This window comes from Carassius auratus, chromosome 13, assembly GCF_003368295.1.
Source record: "Carassius auratus strain Wakin chromosome 13, ASM336829v1, whole genome shotgun sequence".
Classification (NCBI taxonomy): Eukaryota; Metazoa; Chordata; class Actinopteri; order Cypriniformes; family Cyprinidae; genus Carassius; species Carassius auratus.
The window spans coordinates 9,037,543-9,057,550 of NC_039255.1; the positions used below are offsets into that span (position 1 = coordinate 9,037,543).

General features: G+C 37.0%; 1 protein-coding gene and 1 long non-coding RNA gene across 4 annotated transcripts in view; one reads left to right on the plus strand and one right to left on the minus strand.

Annotated features, from left to right (window-relative positions):
• LOC113112540 (zinc finger MIZ domain-containing protein 1-like) overlaps positions 1 to 10,346 on the minus strand; it is a 122,376-nt gene extending 112,030 nt beyond the window's left edge. Inside the window, exon 1 of one of the 3 annotated variants that reach the window (XM_026278206.1) lies at positions 10,167 to 10,346. The gene's annotated coding sequence lies outside the window, so the exon portion shown is untranslated. The remainder of the gene's footprint in view (positions 1 to 10,166) is intronic. The other 2 variants (XM_026278204.1, XM_026278203.1) reach the window with 2 other exon arrangements.
• Positions 10,347 to 15,285: 4,939 nt separating this feature from the next.
• LOC113112542 (uncharacterized) lies at positions 15,286 to 18,765 on the plus strand. The gene is made up of 4 exons (XR_003293447.1): positions 15,286 to 15,616; positions 16,323 to 16,384; positions 16,738 to 16,820; positions 17,834 to 18,765. It is a non-coding gene; the product is annotated as an uncharacterized LOC113112542 (long non-coding RNA).
• The last annotated feature ends 1,243 nt before the right edge of the window (positions 18,766 to 20,008 follow it).

The following is a 20,008-nucleotide window of genomic DNA, read 5'->3' on the forward strand; positions in this document are numbered from 1 at the left end:
CAACACGGGGTACACCACCTCATTACTAGGGTCAAATCTAAACAATAAAACTGTTGTTCTTCTGTCTAAATAAACCATTTTATTTGAATATAGAGACAAAAAGCACAATTGACATGGACGGCACAACACAAAACCATGCTCGGGACTACACTGCTCTTTATGAAAACACTGAAATCTCCGAGCACATTTTTGGCCATTTAGTTCCAGAAAATATTTTAACTAAATATTAATCCTTAATATGGATTTAAATATTCTTACATGCAGATACAACAGACCAATTCTGATCACTGCAATGTGCTGAACACAATCATTTTAAAAGATCAAGTCCACACATAGCCACTCTATAAAAAGAACGTGGACAACTGACAAATAATATTAAATTACTTATTAAAATTATTTTTGGACTTTGCAGTTCTATGATATGACAAGTTCATTTAATACAAACATGCAAAACTGTAGAACAATGTTTGTACAAATACAATCGATTCAGATAAAGTACTTCAGAGATATTTTGCTTGGTTTTTCCATTACCCAAATATAATACACGCCTAGTCATAAATCTGTTTAATGTATGAGTATTCCTGATGGCAAAGCTGAATTTTCCACAGCTTCTTCGGTGTCACATGATCCTTCAGAAATCAAATCAAATATTCTGATTTATCCCAGACACAGTATTTCCTCCTTTCCTTTTTCTATAAAGAATGAAGAGTACAAAATAGGCCAACATGTTAAATAAGCAAGCATGTACATTGCGGCTCTTTGTTAGTACAACTTGCCATCTCATTAATGATACTGCGGCACATAAGCAGTGGCCCCTGTGCACATGTTCAACTGCCTTTACACTTCCCACCTGCCCACTAACAAACAAGCTGCTTCGCCTTCTGCGGTTGTCGATGGCTGTGGTGTGACGCAGGTTTGAGGTTTGCGCTCGCTTCCTTGAAAACAGACCTACATATGTTCGTGTGGGTGTTGGCAACTATCTGGGTGGGAATTCTCTTGCAGAGGAACCCCTCAGGGCACTCCAGATTGAGTTTCCTCTGTTCCTGTGTCCCAGAGTCAAAAGAATTCCAGAGAAAATTAGACAGACCGCCATGTGCACGAAACCAGCTTTTGAGAGCTAGAACAGGGTAAATCACAGCAAGCCAACCTCAATAATGCTCAGTGATATCGATTCGATGCTCGAGATATCCTGAAAAAGGTGCTTTGCTTTCCTATACTTGTGATGGCGACAAGGGAAAAAAAGATCTGCATGTTATTCCCAGTCTGCTGTTCCTCTTCTGAGGGCCGCCGTGAAAATTTGAGCTGGCATGTGCCATCCGTTCCTGATGACTGCTTACTGCAGATGCGGAGTCAGGAGCTTTCAGAGCCGTCCTCTGAGGACACACACCCAATGTTCAACCCGCCACCGGCTCAATCTAGCTAATAAAACAACAATTCACTCTGATGTTCAACGTCTCACCCAGGGCCTCGCCATCATAGAAAACTATGGGGGAATTTAACGGACGCCGTGCCGTCTTTAAGGCATGCCAGATTAATATGCCAGCAGTGGGTTAATGTGCAATTAAAACATTTCATGTGAACACTGTTTGCTTATGCATCAGCGACAAGCTCACTACAGAAAGATCAGATTAACGATCTCAGCAGCCACTAATGAAACATTGAACGTGTTTAAGAAAACTACTCACTTAGAAGCTTCACTTTGCTTGCCTTCTAAGGGAACATTCTAAGCATCAGGCAACATTATAAGTGACGAATTTGCAATGCTGTTATTGATAACTAAAACTATAAAAAATAATTTTGAGTAATTGAAATAATTCTGAAATAAATACACAACCACCCTAATAATAATAAAAATTAGTGACCGAACATAATTTTTTATAGCTGATCCTGATTTATTTTACAAGCAAGCTGGCTAATTCTGATACAGTTTTCCGTTTTTTTTTTTTTTTTAAGCAACAAACAAGAAAGTAGTATACATATGCAAGATGGTTATTTGGTATTTAAGAGACCTAACTGGCTTTTGTCTATTGAAAACAATAACTGTTACCATCTGAAATTGACAGCAGTAACTGCACAGTAAGTAGCCTACATTCAGTACAAACATAGATGCTACAGACATCAGCATTTAGCTATTGTTTCTGAATTGGGTTGAAACTACATAGAACTGGCCTTAAATGAAAACATTAACTGCAACCATTTGAAATTACCATTAGTTTTACAACCAACACACATTCAATAAGATGTTTCTTAATCAGAATTCAGTATTTGTTTTATAGTTTTTACATTTGGTGTAAAGAAAGAAAAAAGAGCTGTTTTTGACAAGGTAAAAAGGGTATAGTTTTACACTTCCATTGAGAAATTTTAACCAAACTATGTTACAGACGTTTCATTAAGACCCTAAAGAATCATGACAACTTGTGGAAAACATAAAAGAAACTCCAATTAATAATAAATAATATAAATAATACTATAAATAATACACCGCTAATTTGAAAGGCTCTACCTAGGTAGCAACTAGAATCACAATCAATTTTAATGGAGTTCAGAGTTAACTTAACTGCTAAGCTAATACAACCTAGACTTTGAACAGTATTTTAACACCAAAGAATCATTTACACACCTTTGTGTCATTCCAAACCTCTATTACTTTCTTCTGTAGAACACAAAAGAATGTTTCTATTTTGAAGAATGTTTCAACAGCTTTTGTCCATGTAAAACAACATTCACTTCCATTGTATGGACAATGTAATTTGTGTTCCATTTGAAATGTCTTGAGGATGAGAAAATGACAATTTTCATGTTTTATGTGAACTTGCCGGCAGCCATATCACCCTGGAGCCCAAGACCGGTTGCCCACTGAAGCTAAGCAGGGCTGAGCCTGGTCAGTACCTGGATGGGAGACCTCCTGAGAAAACTAGGTTGCTGCTAGAAGAGGTTGCTAGTGAGGCCAGCAGGGGGTGCTCACCCTGTGGTCTGTGTGGGTCCTAGCGCCCCAGTGTAGTGATGGGGACACTATACTGTCAACGAGACCTTCGGATGAGACGTTAAACCGAGGTCCTGACTCTCTGTGGTCATTAAAAATCCCTGGATGTCTTTCGAAAAGAGTAGAGGTGAATTCCTGGCTAAATTCGCCCATTGGCCTCTGACCATCATGGCCTCCTAATAATCCCCATATCCGCTGATTGGCTTCAACACTCCGTCTCCTCTCCACCAATAAGCTGGTGTGTGGTGGGCGTTCTGGCGCAATATGGCTGCCGTCGCATCATCCAGGTGGCTGCTGCACACTGGTGGTGGATGAGGAGATACCCCCTATGTAAAGCTCTTTGAGTGCCTAGAAAAGCGCTATATAAATGTAAGGAATTATTATTATTATTATTACTACTACTAAGGTCAGAGTCGGCTCACTAGATTCTGGAACGGAACATAACAGAGCTTTTGTCCATTAGATGGCAAAACATATTTGTTTCTTTCTAGCTTTTGTTTTTTAAGAAACCATATTTTTAATGACACACTGAAATGGGTCTGCTTTTAAATCATAACATCCAAAAGGCTTACGCTGTTTGTCAACAGTTAATTAAAAAGCACTGAGAGACAATGACAAATACTGTTTGAAGATGATCCCTGGCAAGCCCCACACAGTCTATCATTGCTGTCTCTTGAATATACGATTAGTTTAATCTCATTACAGCAATGATAAATGATCGGTGCAACAATGGCTTCTGTTTTCTCAAAAGATGCAGCAAGAATGAGGTATGAAATATCAAGGTTTAGTTTGCGATATCACTTACTCTTATCGCTCCTCTTTCAGCTGACAACTTTATTGTGATGGTATTAAGACAATACACAAAACCTACAGTTTCAATTTGCTACAGCATAAATAAACATCAGACTACTTTGCGTGAAAAAACAACAACACCTAATTGCTTTGGATTTCTAAGAAACTACACACTATTAAATCAACTCTACTTTCTCCCTTATGACAAGGCTCAGTGAAAACCACTAGACCAGCCTGCCATTTTACAATATTTGCACTCTGGTGTTTCTAATATGGCTCTTTATCTAAACAGCCCAGGTAGAGAAAATAAAAGATATGAGCTCATAAGAGTGTGAAGCAGTCTGGTTCAGAACTGCAGGGGTGAACGAGAGGGAAGGGCACATAGTGGCCACCAAGAGTGTGGCTTATGAAACAGTCATTAAGAGCCAGGGCACACAGCACTTACCTGGGAAGTGGTGCTTGCCATTGCATGCCAATTTGAGTCTGGAAATACACGCGCAAACAAACACACTTACATTGTTCTGGATTTATCATGCTCTATCTAGCACCGAGTCTACACTAGCACTCCATGAACGTCTCTCTGTTGCCTACAGCTGTCACCTCATGAGCTCTGCATGGAGGCTGTGATGCATGAAGTGTATTTGTGGAGCAAGAGGTATGTTCTCAGATGGAATACATTTTCATTGTGAGATCTGCCTTGTACGGTTAATAAATGCTAAAGAAAGCTCTGGGCCGTGCAGTTCTGTGATTTTGACGCAGCAGAATCCATATAATAACAGGTTTCGATCCAAAAACATGGACGATCAGAATGATATGTATATGATATGAAAAAAAGAGATTATAGAAAATTGCTTAATGTAAAGAAAATGAGCTGCTTTAACAGCATACTACGCAAGACTAATATGATATTACATCATACCAGTGTTCCCTGCACCATTATTTAACAGTGGCGCTCTGTTGAGTCTACAGTGCCAAAGAAAAGTCATGTTACCAGAGTTATGAACCTTCTGAATGTAATCACTGAAAAGGTTGGGTATCATAAAATAAAACAAACACAATGTGTATTTCAAGTATTACTTTACCACATACAACACAACCACTAGAATCTGAATTATCAAATAATCAGTCAAAAAGATTTCTGACCCTTACTGAACCAAAGGCCATTTAAAATTTCTGAATCTACAGAATGGTGTGTTGAGGAGTTAAACTTGTATGAAAGAAATTCTGAAATTTACAAGACTGAATCGGGCTAATCACTGACTAGTTGATCGTAACAACTACTTATTGGCATGGGAATTTGAATTTTGCATACCTTCTGACAAAATTAACTAACTAACTAACTAACAAACTAACTAACTAAATAAATATAGAGGCCTATATATAAATATTTTAAATACAATTGGTCACGTTAATGTTAAACATAATCAAGCATGCTAAATTAAATTACAATCATTGAAATTTGCAACAAAAACTGCAAAATAAACTGTGGAACAGACCCTGCCTACAAAACCCAGAAATCTGAGAAACAATTAAATGCATTTTTACTGTTTGAAATAAATTCACCTTTTTCCTGCGACACTGAGGGATTTGGCGGATCTAGTATGAATTTCATTCGCCACCGTCCATTTTTCATGTTCTCCTGACATCTCCTAGTTGCCTTTCATTCAGCTTTCATTTAGTCTCACCTTGTGCAAATGTCTAAGCCAAGGTTATATATGCATGTGATTTGGCACCCGCAAATGCAAATCTTCCTTCCCGTAAAAGGCACATTTGAATGAGAAACAATATTTATCTTTCCTAAGAAAACCTAATTAATTTACTTTGTCAGAAAACATGTATGAATCCCCCCGGGTCGTGTTGAACTTAATTGCAAACCCCCCTCCAGAAACACAGTGATCACTTGCTGGGACGGAGGGAAATCTCCCTCTCACAGACAGAGACAGACAGATACATGGCAGTATTTCAATACATAAAATGAACGCAGATGCATTGGCGTTCTTCTGCAAAGCCTGAATAAATGCATACAGATAAACACTGCTAAAAAAAAAGCATTGGATTTTAGCAATCTCTATGTGTTAAGATATATATTAAATAGCTTTTGTACAACAAGTTACTTCAGTTTAATATTTTCAATGACTTGAAACCTAGCCCTGACTCTGAGTCTAAAGAATCAGGGGACTTAACACAGATATTTGTTTCTCAAAGTGAGATGGATCTCTTTAAGAGAGTAGCAGGACTTAACAGTTTAGCATAGAGAACATGGCTCACTGAATGTATACTAATTTGCCTCAGTCAAAAGAAAACATGTTGAGGACAATATGTTTGTTTTGCTTAAGCTGGATTTGCACGGCACACAGCGGCAATCAGACTTCAAAGCACTGGGAGCTTTTATTGGCACCGAAAAAAACGAAGGTAATTGCTTATGATCATGCAAAATTGTGTCAGTGTGGTGGGGACATTTTGTGCTATGGTGCCAAATATCAAGCCCTAACATTGGAAAAAGAGACGCTCGGTGTCATTTTTGATTCAAAGTACTTGCTCTAGCTGACAGAAACGGGACACAGGCATTGTGACATCTTCTGCGTTCATTTTTCAAAGAGTGTCAAATCAAACATGCATGAGCCCATGACAGTGTGGGCCTGAAAGTCCCTATCTAAGGCATAAAGCACTTAGAAGGGCACCAGCTAGCTAATGCTTTGCACACTGCATCCCAGGGCATCCTTGGCCACATTGTCAGCTCAAGAGTCAGAGGCAGCCTTCAACGAGCTTTCAACTTATGCAGCCTGGAAGCAGATTCGGTCCCACGCCACGCTCATTGCAGATGCATGTAATTAAAATCAAAAGTCCCTCTCCCTCTGCTTTGCAGAGGTCATGAACCGCAAGATGAAACAGAGCAATGTGCACGTAAGTCTGCAAGGAAATCACAAGTCATGCACTACTATTGTCTGAATAATCTGTGGTTCGGAGGCTACACTTCATGTTAACACACTAACCCTGATCACCACAGAAACAAAAGTGCACACACAAGTCAAGCAGGCGGTTATGCAGACGAAATTTGAACTGTTAAAAAGGCCATCAGCATATTAAGTGTAATAAATGATCCACAGTGCAGCATGTGAACTCAAACAAAGCCTAACTCGGGTTCAAGAGTGGGCGTGAGTGGGTGGTGGCTAGACGACTGTTCGCTTTATGATGAATGAACGTGGGCCAACTATTTCACAATTTCACCACAACAGTGTGCTAACAGTTAAATGTAAACCTGTCAAAACACTGAGTAGTATTTTCAGCTGGGGAAAAAAACATTGTGTGTTGTTATCCTGGCTATGGGAAGAAGAGGAAACACAGCAATGCAGTATGTGACACCATTAATGAAGAGTACCAGTCATTTTAACAAAATTTTGCTCTCAAGTAAACAAAGACTCAATTTTTTTACATTTCTAAACCTAAAACTTTTGTTCTGTGATGAATCTGAACTCCAAGTATGTTATGGTACAATGAAACCTGTTGGAAGACATATTGGAACTCGTTGGTCTTTTTAAAGTTCTAAAACTGCCTGATTTTTCTTATTTCTTTGAAAGTTTTTCATCACTCATTTGACCTGTAAAAAATCCTAAAGGCAAAGGTTTTGCACCACTCCACATTTGATTATTTCATGCTGAAATAATTACTCTGGTGCTAAATTTCACAATAAAAAATTAACAAGTCCATAATACTTGGTGTATCACAACTTATAAAAAGAACCCTTTACCTATGGCTTTGTGACCCAAGTATCATGATAATACTCTATGACGGAATCACTCATGATTCCCACCCTTAAATCGCCCAGTGAATTAGGCAAGCTTTTGTCACACATGCCAAGAATTTGAATGTGAAAAGAGATCATCTAGACTTCGCTCCTAAACTGGACAACCTTGAACACATTTGGTAGACTAGACACAATAGACACAAATGTGCATAAATAGGCAGTGATGTGAGCAATAATGACTAATAACCCTAACTGAATAATTTGCGTGTAAAATCTGATAAATTTCAACAATGTTAATTCGTTAAAATGACAGCTGATCATTCTCTCTATTTTGGCATGTTAAAATCAACTTTTCAACGATCTTATGGACATTTAATCCCACATTAAGCTCAATTAAGTCCTGTGCAATACCTCTTTAGTCCCGTTGACAGAATGACTTGAGCTCTATCTGTGTCTTAACATGACTATTGCTAAAGCCTCTGCCCTTGGTAATGATGATCCTCAACCTGGGGCCCCATCAGAAGGAGGGAGGAAAATAAACTCCTCTCCTAGACACATTCTCCATTCCTGACTCATACAAGTTAAGCCACTCGTAGAAGGGGGCATCACACTGGTGGGTAAATCTGCGGTGTTTTAAAATACACCCCCAGCAGACTCACCAAATGAGACTCCGGTCTTATGGGTGGGTTCATTTTTAATCATTTGCTAACAATAATCGGCCTTAACAACACACCTCCTCCAATAATGTTAACATGAACCAACACCACAATTCAAAGTGAGTGAGCCGAGAGGTCAGTACTTTCACCTTTGTTCCAGGAGCAATTCACCCTGAAGTAAGGGGGAAGTTTTTAACATTATACTCACACAGCCATGTAAACATTGACTGTGATTGTACTGTACTGGAGAGATGACAAAGCAATTGTCATCAAATGACAACGTTGACTGAAGAATCATGCTGAAAAACAGTACCTTTCCATTTTAAACAAGCATGCCCGCCAAAGAGAAACTCTACCATTAGAACTTAGTTTTGAGGAAACAAAACCCATTTTCATGAAAACAATGACAATTTACTGTAAATTCTAATTGTTGCTAAAAAGAACTTTGGCTACCTTCATAGGCTTCTTGTAGTATTTTTGGCAATAGATTCTCCTACAATGATTCAACATCAATCATTTCAAAATCAAACGCAATAGCATGACACAGTGTAAAGCATTGGCCAGGTGTGATCAAAAAACATTCATAAATCACTTCATACATCATCATGTAGGAAAATACAATCTTATTAACCAAAGCTGAAAGTTGTAGAATCACAAACTGTGAGCCAAGGATCTCTCGAATAAACTGTTCACTTACAAAACAAAACAGAAATGCATAAATTATTAAATAATACATTAATTAATAAAAGAATACTTGGTGGACACTTGGTATGTGTGAACTGTGTTGTATCTTGCAACCTCTTAATGTAATTTAGTACCCATTACAAATTTTATGACTAAAAATGTACAAAAAATCTGATCTCTTCTGGATTTTATACAAATACATACAAAAGCAACAAGAAATGTACTTCTTTAACATCTTCTTCATCAGCTTATTTCTATATTACCTCTTGTTGAATCCTGAATAACAAATAAGTGTATCAAGTGCAAATTATGTTACCTAAGATTAAACTGTAAATAAACAAGTAAACTAAAAATTGTATGTAAACATGAATATTTTGAAAGCAATGACTCCATAACAACAATACGTGTCTGCTTAAATTTATTTTTGCATGTTTGGTGCATGTTTTACAGCTACAGGGGTACAATCAGTAAATTGCTAATTTATTAAACATTAATTTATTGCTGTTTCCTGGCATTTAACGTCACCCATTAGCAATAAGTAAACGTAAAAATTGAATGGTTTCTAATTACAAACACTCGATTTGTATAATCTTATTACGAAACGCAGATCAGAGTCAGTTGGTACCCAACACTGCGTGTATCCTCCAAGTCTGCTCCAATGTTACATTCAAGGATTCCAAGAATCGATCGAGATGTTAAAATGTATCAGCGGTTACAACGTATAATCGTGCTTCCGAAAGCTGCTGTCTTGTTACTAGAACACAGCATGGAATATCACATCACATTTCAGCACATGGTTGAAAGCCTTGTTTCCTCTTACTTATCAAGCAGCCACTATATAATTTCACCAAATCAAAAAGACCCGGCGAATTTAAATCGCATTTGTGCAACCAAGCCATCCAGACGTGCCCATCTAAATGTGCCAACCAACCGTCCACCACATGACAGTGCCCTCTTCATCGAACAATGCAACACAGCAGACCGATACGTTGAACGGTATGTAAACGGTGGGCTTCTCCGCTTCAGCCAAATTCCGCGTTCCTCTGAACGCCACTGTCCAGGAAAAATTGCTCAATATTGTTTTGCTTCGAAAACACAAAGCCGTATCGCCAACGTTTCAGTTAGTGCAGTTGTTTCCTCCGCAGAAATCCATGTGTACACATCTTAGCGATACTTTAAGTGACTCTATTGTTAGCTGAGGTTGGAGCTAGCGCGGAGGCTACGGATTCATTTCAGTGCGATGCATAAAAACCCTTCCCAGCGAGCGAGGTGTGGAAAATGATAGGAAAACACAAATACAACTTACTTTCAGGTCCAATCACAACACGGCGCCGAAAATCTCCTGGATTAGAAGTTGCGGTGTGTTTTCTCCCCTAATACTTCACAAACACTGGTATAAAAGCGCACGGCGTTTCGTTAGTGTGACTGTCTGAATCAACTAACGTAGAGCACGGCAAGTTGAAGTGTCAAATTACACGGGCTATTCTATTACCACAGAGCCATGCTTGCTGGTTGCTGACAAAATGTGTCCCAGAGTCGCGTAAAGGGCTCGCGCCTTTGGAAGACAGCAGGCGGCGTGCGCAGATCAACGGACTGGATTTACACGCGAGTGCCGGTTGTTTGCTGTTTGAATGCTACAGTATGTCGTTTGGGTCTATTTTATTGTAATCAAACCACGGAGACCACAGTGCCTTTCCAGGATCCAGGATGAATACTTAGTGTGATTAGCCAAATATATAACGTTATCAAAACAATATGTGCAATATTTTTTATAATGTAGCTATACTATAATGAAGTCTTACTAATATGTAAGTATTTTCAGTAAATAAGAATTGCAACAAAAAACATTATTTTCAAGATACAATTATGAGTAAACATCATTTACACAATTATACACATGAAATTAAGCATCAAGTTTGTGCATTTAGCAGACACTTTTATGTCGAGATTTACTCTTTTAATACTGCCTTTGAAACTCTTTTCTTTTACTCTTGTTTTTATCGTTTCTTTTTTGCTTTCTACGCTCCTAAAATAAAACAAAAATATTTTTGAATACATTAGAAGTAGGCTATCCTATAGCTATAATATTATGATACGCATTATGATAAGCATATAATAACAATAATGCGTTATACAAATCCATATTTTTCTATTTCAGTTATAAATCTAAAGTTATCTGATATAAATCTCCTCCCCAAACACAAACAAACGCGCGTCCATTTGAGTGCTTCTACTTCCCGCGGATAAAAAGAGCAGCTCGTTCCGTGTTTTGCAATTCGCCGATGGAAAGCTCTGAATAACAAAGACATGTTTGAGAGCAGCAGCGCCAGGCTTGGCTGAGTGGTGACGTCAAGGAACAATGACTCTTCCAACAGTGCCGAGACAGCGCGCATCTACTGCCTCCTCTGCTCTCCTTATGAGGTGTATCTTGTGCAAGTTCTGCTACTCACTAAGCAAACTGAGAGGAGAACTAACGTGTATACGCTCGCCAGCCTTCTGGCCAAAATCCCATAGTATTCAGGCGTCAGACGTAAGATATGAGACGTCAGACGTCACGGTCACGTGTTGGAGCTGCGCTCAAACTGCGCGGCGGCGTGGCGGCGGCGTAGCAAAGAAAGGATTTTTTTAACTTTGCGTCTGGATAACGTACGCGTTGATAAGCGTCTGGATAAGCGTCTGGATAACGTACGCGTGGATAAGCGTCTGGATAACGTACGCGTGCATAAGCGTCTGGATAACGTACGCGTGGATAAGCGTCTGGATAACGTACGCGTGGATAAGCGTCTGGATAACGTACGCGTGGATAAGCGTCTGGATAACGTACGCATGGATGACGTACGTGTGAATAAGTACATTAATAATAATTTGGCTTTGTCCTATTTTGCCCTAAGGAAGGCTTTAAGGTAATGATAACAGCACCTAAAGTACACATCTGTCTCCTCAGTGGAATAGTCTGGGTCCAGGATATGCAGGTGCATATGAGCCCTGGCAGTTTTGGGACATAGCTGGGGGAGAACTTCTAATTAAAACAAGGGAACGAATAGAGAGCCCTTCATGGGCCCGGCCTTTGTCCAACAGCTTGTGTGAATTCTTTGCCCGAGTCGACTGGATACAGTGACTTTTTTCTCTCTCTCTTCCCTATTACACATCTATTAAAATAGTTCACTTTTGATTTTTAATAGAAAAGTTGTCATTTCTATTTGTTTCTTTAAGTTAATTTTGAAATATGTTTGGAAAATTTTGGGTTTGGTAAATTCAAGTTTTTGATTTTTAAAGGAACGAGCAAGCTGCAGCTCGTTCAGACAGTAAGTTGAGCATGTTTGATCAATTTAGCCTTCTCAAACCAACAAGACTTACCTAAAATAAACAGACATAGGCCTACACTTCATGCATTTCACAGTATTACTTTAAACATTTAACTTAGGTAAATGAGCACTGTTAGGCGCATATCCAATCGTTTGTGCGGAGAGTGAGCGCTTTGCAGGACATGGAGGAGCCAGCTTGCATTTTTTTTTTTTTTTAATGACAGTAAAAATTAAAAAATGCGCCGTCATTTTTGCTCATAAAGGTAAGAGTATGCATCATTCGGAACTCCAAAGGGTCTACTTGTACATGTGTGCACTCACAATATCAACAAAACCTTATGCTTTTGTAAAATAAGGAAAACAAACAGGATGCGATTTCTGTCTTCTTGGTCTTTATAGCAGGAACGCTTCACCAACATGATAAATATATCTATAGAATGCTTTTTATGTTTTCAATTATTATTTTAAAACGAAATAATTCAAATCAAAAAACAAAAACTGTTATATTGTGAAGTAAAAAAAAAGTCTATGGCATCCATCATTCTTTTAACTTTTTTTTAACTAACTCTGATCGATTCATGAGACATTCCTTTGCATTAAACTGTTCTGGGCCGGGTTTCCCGTTAACGATTGATCTTAGCGCTTAAAAGCGTTTTCTACGAGTAATTTTACGATCGTTCGTTATTGTTTCACGTGAATTTCCCAACTATGCACGTAAAGCAATCGCAGGTAGCCGTGCTTTAAGTGCTACTTAGGAGTCGCTGTCCGTTTTTCAAGTGCTGAAATCTCACTTTAGAATGGCTCGTAACAGTAGTACACGATCGCTTATTGATGTTAACCTAATGCTGCGTTCCAGACAGACAACTTGGATATATTAATTTTAATTAATTATAATATCTACAGTACAATATTATATTATATATATAATGTTCTTTATATACAGTATAGAGAGAGAGAGACGTTATTGGTTTTCTGAACTTCAGCAAGTCGTTGACATCCCCCCCCCCCCAGTCTTTGAAGCATTTCCCACATTATTTCTTTTATTCGTTTCTTTTAATTATTATTTTCAGTCATTTAATTTAGATGTGTATTTCTATTTTTTTAGATGTGTATTTCTTTGAATTAAATCATTTATAAATGTATAAAAAAAAATAAAGAAAACGAGTCATAATGTGTACAATAAAGCACAATCAAATCCTTATAATGATCATTTTTAATGAGCTGAAAAGAATACACGTCACACCGCTGTTTATTAATTTGCACTGGGTACCAATAGCTGCTCGCATGAAATTCAAGGCATTGATGTTTGCCTACAAAACTACCACTGGCTCTGCACCCATTTACCTAAGTTTGTTACTTCAGATTTATATGCCCTCTAGAAGCTTGCGTTCTGCAAGTGAACGTCGCTTGATTGTTCATCCCAAAGAAGCACAAAGTCACTTTTACGGACTTTTAAATTAAATGTTTCCTTCTGGTGGAATGAACTCCCCAACTCAATCCGAGCAGCGGTGTCCTTAGCCATCTTCAAAAATCGGCTTAAAATCCATCTCTTCCATCTTATATCTTTTCATGTATTATGCAATTATATCTGTATGTATGTATAAAGATATAAAGACCTCTAACACTACCTCTAACACTTCTTTTTATATTTATTATATTAGTTAAAATCCCATGCTACGTGTACTGTGTTAACCTAACTGAGACTTGTTATAGCACTTATATATCATTGCTCTTTTGTTGTTTTTGATTGCTTCCACTGTCCTCCTTTGTAAGTCGCTTTGGATGAAAGCGTCTGCTAAATGAATAAATGTAAAGGTAAATATAATCACATTTCGCTTGAATCAAGTTAAAGGTGTAAACTGCCGATTGTCCTGCAGGTGACCGCATAAATCTGTCTTCTTACGATGCACTTAGGGCTTAACGATTAGGCTACACCAGAGCACTTGTAGATCTACAATGATTTTCAAGTGCTACTTAAATTACGATGCTTTTGGGAAACAGACTGTGATATTAAGATCAGTAGCATGATCGTTTTTACGAACTTCTTAGGCTCAAGTTTTTGGGAAACTCAGCCCTGATTTTTTCAACATTCATTAAAATATTAATATTTATTTCGTGCTGAAAATATTGAAGAGGAAAATATAATTGATTCATGTGCAGTTACTGAACGAATTATCTCACTAAATGAATCATAAAAAGCGTTAAAAAAAGACGTTTATTGTTTGTACATAGAAGTTTTTTGCATATATGTCCGGAACTGACTTGCTACGACAAACTCCCTGTGATGTGTGATCATAAGGCTTCAGTAGACATCAACACAAAAGAAGGCTACTATATAGTACCGACTTATTTTAATAGATATAATACTTGAAAATGAAAATGTGTCAAAACAGTTTCAAAAATGTTCAAATAGGCATATATAAACGTATTAATTAATTATCAATATATAGGCTATTAATTTGAACATGCAGAGTAGACTACAAGAAACTGCTGTTGTAATAAGCAGCTTTAAGACATAAAAAAAAACCTTAACTGTAAAATAATAATCATCTGCTGATCATACAATTATTTCGTTTTCAGAAATGAGGTCTAATGTATAGTGATCGTTTTTTCTTTAGAGACGTGTTGTATGAACTATTACCAGTAAGTTCATATGTGCTCAGATTAAAATTAGCCTATATTACTATTGTATTATTTTATTTAAGCTGTAACTGTGAATACATTTGGACACTCCATGTTAGTCACTGATTAGACTTACATGATTTAAAATTGATTTTTAGGTGATATTGCTTGAAAAGTGATTTATAATGAGCGCTAAAAAAAACTATGTTATGCAGTTTATTTTATTATCATGTGATGACATAACCTGAGACTAAAAGCTGTGATATACATTTTGTCCACTAGAGAGAGCCAAATTATATGGACAAGGCCTATTTGAAAGTGAAAGTCCTGACATTTACCAAGTAACCCATCCTCGGAGCTGGTGCTCTGCATTTAACCCACAGTTAAGTGCACACACACAGCAGTGAGAAGTGAACACACACCCGGAGCAGTGGGCAGCTACAGATCCAGTGCTGGGGAGCAACTGGGGGTTCAGTGCCAGGGTATTGAGTTCAGTCATGGGTATTGAGGGTGGAAGAGAGTTTTATTAAGTTACAAAATTCGCTAATTTTAAGGCAAATAAAACAACATGCTGCAATGAGTAATTCTTTCTTAAAATATTCAAGTAGCTACAACAAAACCGATTACATTAATTCACCAGTGAGAGGCAGCAGTGCGCTAATGTGCAACAGGAACAAAACAACAGAAGAAGAAATAAGGACGGTGAGCATGCGCAGCAAGCAAAGTTTTGAAGCTGCATCGAATTTGCTGAAACTAAGAAGTAGAAAGACTGTTTACATTTCACCTCTGGACAAAGAATGATTGATTACTTCTACACAATAATAATAAGGTAAGTAAAAAAAAAATAGTGTGTGGATGTATCTTTCTGTGTGCTGCTAATTTGAACTGGCTAACATTAGCTCCTTGTCAGCACCAGTGTCAGCTAACAGGGAGCAACGATCTTTGCTATTCTGCTATTAGAACAAAAACTATAGAAATACACAACTTTTGGCACATTTGGGTAAATGTAAAAACTTTTAAAGACTTTTTTTTATTTCATTTCTCAAATTGAAAAATGTTTTACTAGTTAAAAATTAAAGCATGTAAATTCTGAGGAACAATTCAAGAACATGCAAGAATATGTGCCACTTATTAATTGTTAACAGTAATCTTTTGCAAAATGTCCTCTATAATTTTATAACACTGTGAGGCTTTGGCCACTTTGTAGGTTAAAGTCATTTTTCAGTTTACAAATGTATTTTCATCATTTTAATGCAATCATAGTCATTACGTGATCAGACATATAAGGTTTAAACTGAATGAGCTAGTTGTTTTGCAGTAATTATTTCTTTGCTGTGTTAAAAACACCGAGTACTGTTACAGAAGAAATGCTGCTATTGAATTGGTTTTATTACTGATGCCACAAATAGAGATGTATAGAAAATGAATTTCTATTGTTAAAAATGCAAATATCAAGAAATGAATGTGTCCTTGTTCTACAATTCACAACATTAGTGGAACTTGATTTTATATGAAGAATTTTTTTTCATATTTAGGAAAAAAGCTTGTGTCTTCTCTGAGCAGCGGTCTTGTGATCACCGGTCTCAGTATAATAAAGGTGAGATATTCCAACAGCAGTAGAGCAGTTTTTGACTCAATCATGTGCTATGCTTTATTTGCAATTTCAGATAATTTATTGCAGTTCCAGAATACCTGTAACCGTATTTCCGTATTTGTAACTGTGTTTCTTTTCACATATCTAAGAGTACACTTCACATCCTAGAACCCATAAAATGTATGATGCTACCTTAAATGTTTAATAGTTTTATTATATTTATGAATAATATTTAAAATAAACAGCACTTATTGACTTCAATGACTTCTTTATTGACACTTTGAAAAACATGTTTCTATTGTAATTTTTACATTTCTTAAACTTAGTTTTTCTTTTTAAACTAATTAAAAATGCAGATTTGACAGAACTACACACCCATCTGAGGCCTACCTGTTTTAATTCATGATCACCCCGGATACTTCTACAACTAACCTGCTTGGTAAGTTCTCATAGTTAGTGACACCATTTTAGAAAACATGCCTGTGTATTTGCTGGTATATTCCTGGGATACCTTTGTAAAGATTAATGTTGATTACATACCTAGTTCAATCAAAAATGAAAAATGTGCCATTTAATCTCCCTCCTGTCAATCTATTCCATTAAAAATTGTGCATCTTCATGACACGAATGAAGATATTTAACCCAAATCTCTGACACCCAAGAAACCATCAAATCAATCTATATGAATGGAGCCAATTAATCTACTTTTTGGGCCAAACTGTTCAATGAATTGTAAGGAGCAGTTTCAGTTATATTTCCACTTGAACTCTGTTAGGCATGGTCTGATGAACTGTTCTTGATCCAGAACTCTTATCTGAACACACTGAACGTGCTGTAGAAAGCCTAGATGGTAGTCACTGCTCAGGGTTCGTCGTTTGTTTTTGCCTAGCCACCAGTTTCTCTGCACCTGGGCAACATGCTATTTGAGTTAAGTAAACTAGGTAATATTAAAATCAAAAGTAATATTTAATCTTTCGTAACGTGGGTGCTATTTACATCAGGTTAGATATCTTAACTATTGCATTACTAAGGCAACGACTATCACCTTTATGTTGCATTCAAAAGAGCTCTGTTAACAGCCCAACAGTGAAAAATTAAACCATATCCATATTAGCACAGAATGGAATGGTTAAGCATTGAGAATTAAGAATGGTTTGGCCTGACAGTGGAAAAGAGGCTCAAATCTTCGAAAGAGACGTAATTGCTATATGATCAAGTGTCTAAAATTTTGGGTAAATAGACATTCAGTAAAGGACAGAAATTTATTTAACTGAAAATGTCTTTATTTGTGTTCTGAAAATAACTAAAAGTCATGGGTGAGTAAATGATGATGTGAATTTCAAGTTTGGGTGAACTAACCCAATGTTATGGCAGTGTAGGCAAGACAGAAAACACTGAAAACTGATCATCCACATTTCCCTGCTAATATTGTTTTTATTTGGTTTTATACAGGTGTCTGATGCTGATGCAATCTGGGCACTAGTATCTGTTGGCTTGCTGACTATCACTGACGATGAAGTACTTCTCCAAATCTTGACCCAGTGTCTTCTGCCATCATTGTTCAGGGTAGTACTGCAAAGAATAGTCTCCAAGGTCTGCCCCCAACATTTGCTTCCCGACCACCATGTGCTACGTTTGCATCACTGCTACATGTGGGTTACCCTGATACTGTGAAGAGCACCTACAATATGATGCTTGACTTGGGACAGAAAAAAAAAATTGGCAACTTGTGTGGCCAACTCATTGCTGTATTTAAAATCATTGTACCGCTACCTCCATTGTTTAACATAACTAAAAGCAGATTGTTTTTGCTTTGTTTCAAAATTTTTGTAATACGAGTTAAAACTACATTGAAAAAAATATATCATCTTTAACTTTCAACTGTCACTACATTTGATTTAGGGTAATTATGTGAGTGAAGAATAGAACATTGTTGTCATGAATTTGTAATAGATTTTTGAAGTATTTAAGTTGCTAGATTAATGGTAACTTTTTTTTTTAAAGGCAATTGGTTAAAACTAGATTTCTGTTCAAGTAAATACAACTTAGAAATTCCAAGTTGCAGGAAATGTTACTTGATTTAGCTAAATTTAAATGAGTTGTTTGAAATAGGTACATAGTATAATGTATTTAATTTAGTTGTTGAAAATAGTGATTCTGAGTTATAAGTTTACAACACTTATAAATAAACCTTTGTTAGTACAAATTACTATTCTTATTTCACTTTACTTGTTTTTTTCAAGGCAATCGGTTTGCATGCTTTTTTTTTTAAATAAGGTTTACTCATTATAATTTACAGTGCAGACAACCTCCCTGCCCAGTGCACACTAGTGAGATAAATTCAAAACACTGTAATTGTAATAAAGTACTGTTACTATACTGTACTACACTGTGTGATTCTTTCAGCTCTCTCTCCAGTGCTAGGATGCATTTTTAAAGCAGTCACCTGTGCTCCTGTTCATAATTTCCTGAGATGCTACTGAATGCTTGCTTATGGATAATTGTGTGTTATTTGAGTTCACACTGTTACAATAGAGTTAACTATTTGATGTGTTTGTGTTTTATGAATGAGATTTTGGAGAAATCATTAAAAAATTGTAATGTGTGTATATATGAATTATATATGAATATTATAGAATATTGTAATTTCTAAACTACTAAATTATTAAAACATTACATGATTGAAGTGTTTACTCGTGGCCCATGGTCCATTGTTAATTTCGAATTTGGCCTTTGGATTTAACTATTAATGCATTAAGCCATTTTTCAATTTATATTTTCTTGTGGACAAAACACTTAAACTTACACAAATGTTGTCTTTTTGGTTTATACTGTCCTTATCTTGGTGCCATTAGTTATATATGATGCTTACAAGAAAGCTGTGAATTGGTTGTTCCTGGTTGTTGTTTTACATGTGCACTTCTAAATAACATTGTAAGTTCATTGATTAGATATACTGCAGTGTAATTTTAATTTCACTCATATTTTCGTCAGCATTCTGAAGATTATGAAATATTTGGGGATTTGGAGGAGCTAATTGTTATAACATGCAGGTTTTTCTTTCTTTTTGCTCTGAACAAAAAACAAACGGAAAAAAAAACTTAACTACAGCACTTAAGACATTTGACAAAATCACACACACAAATGGAAAAAAAAAGATATTAAAAATGACAAGGCGCTTGACGTCACGTAGCTTCTCACGCGAGAAGGGGGGCGACGAAAGTGTCGCGCTTCTTATCACACGTCTTTGGTCACGGCAAGGTACGCGACGATCGACACGATGATTGCTTAGTTTGCAAATCAAATGCATAAACCACACCCCATACTCCTCAGCCAATGCTGCACGACTCTACTGACCGGAGTGGGAGGAGGCCGCCGCCGCGCGAGCGTCTAGTGCATCAGATAGAATCAGTCACTGCACACGTTGCGCTGCCTCACACCACCACAACAAAATTCCATCATGTCCCTTATGACTTATTTCCTAAAATATGGAGATATGCAAATGCACTGCCTGGGATTTTACAGCTTGTCTTTTTTTTTTCTCCTGACAGGAGCAAAGCAAATGATTCAAGCGGTAGCCTATTATTGTTTTTAATAAAGGCAGATTTTGAGTGCTGTAAAACACAG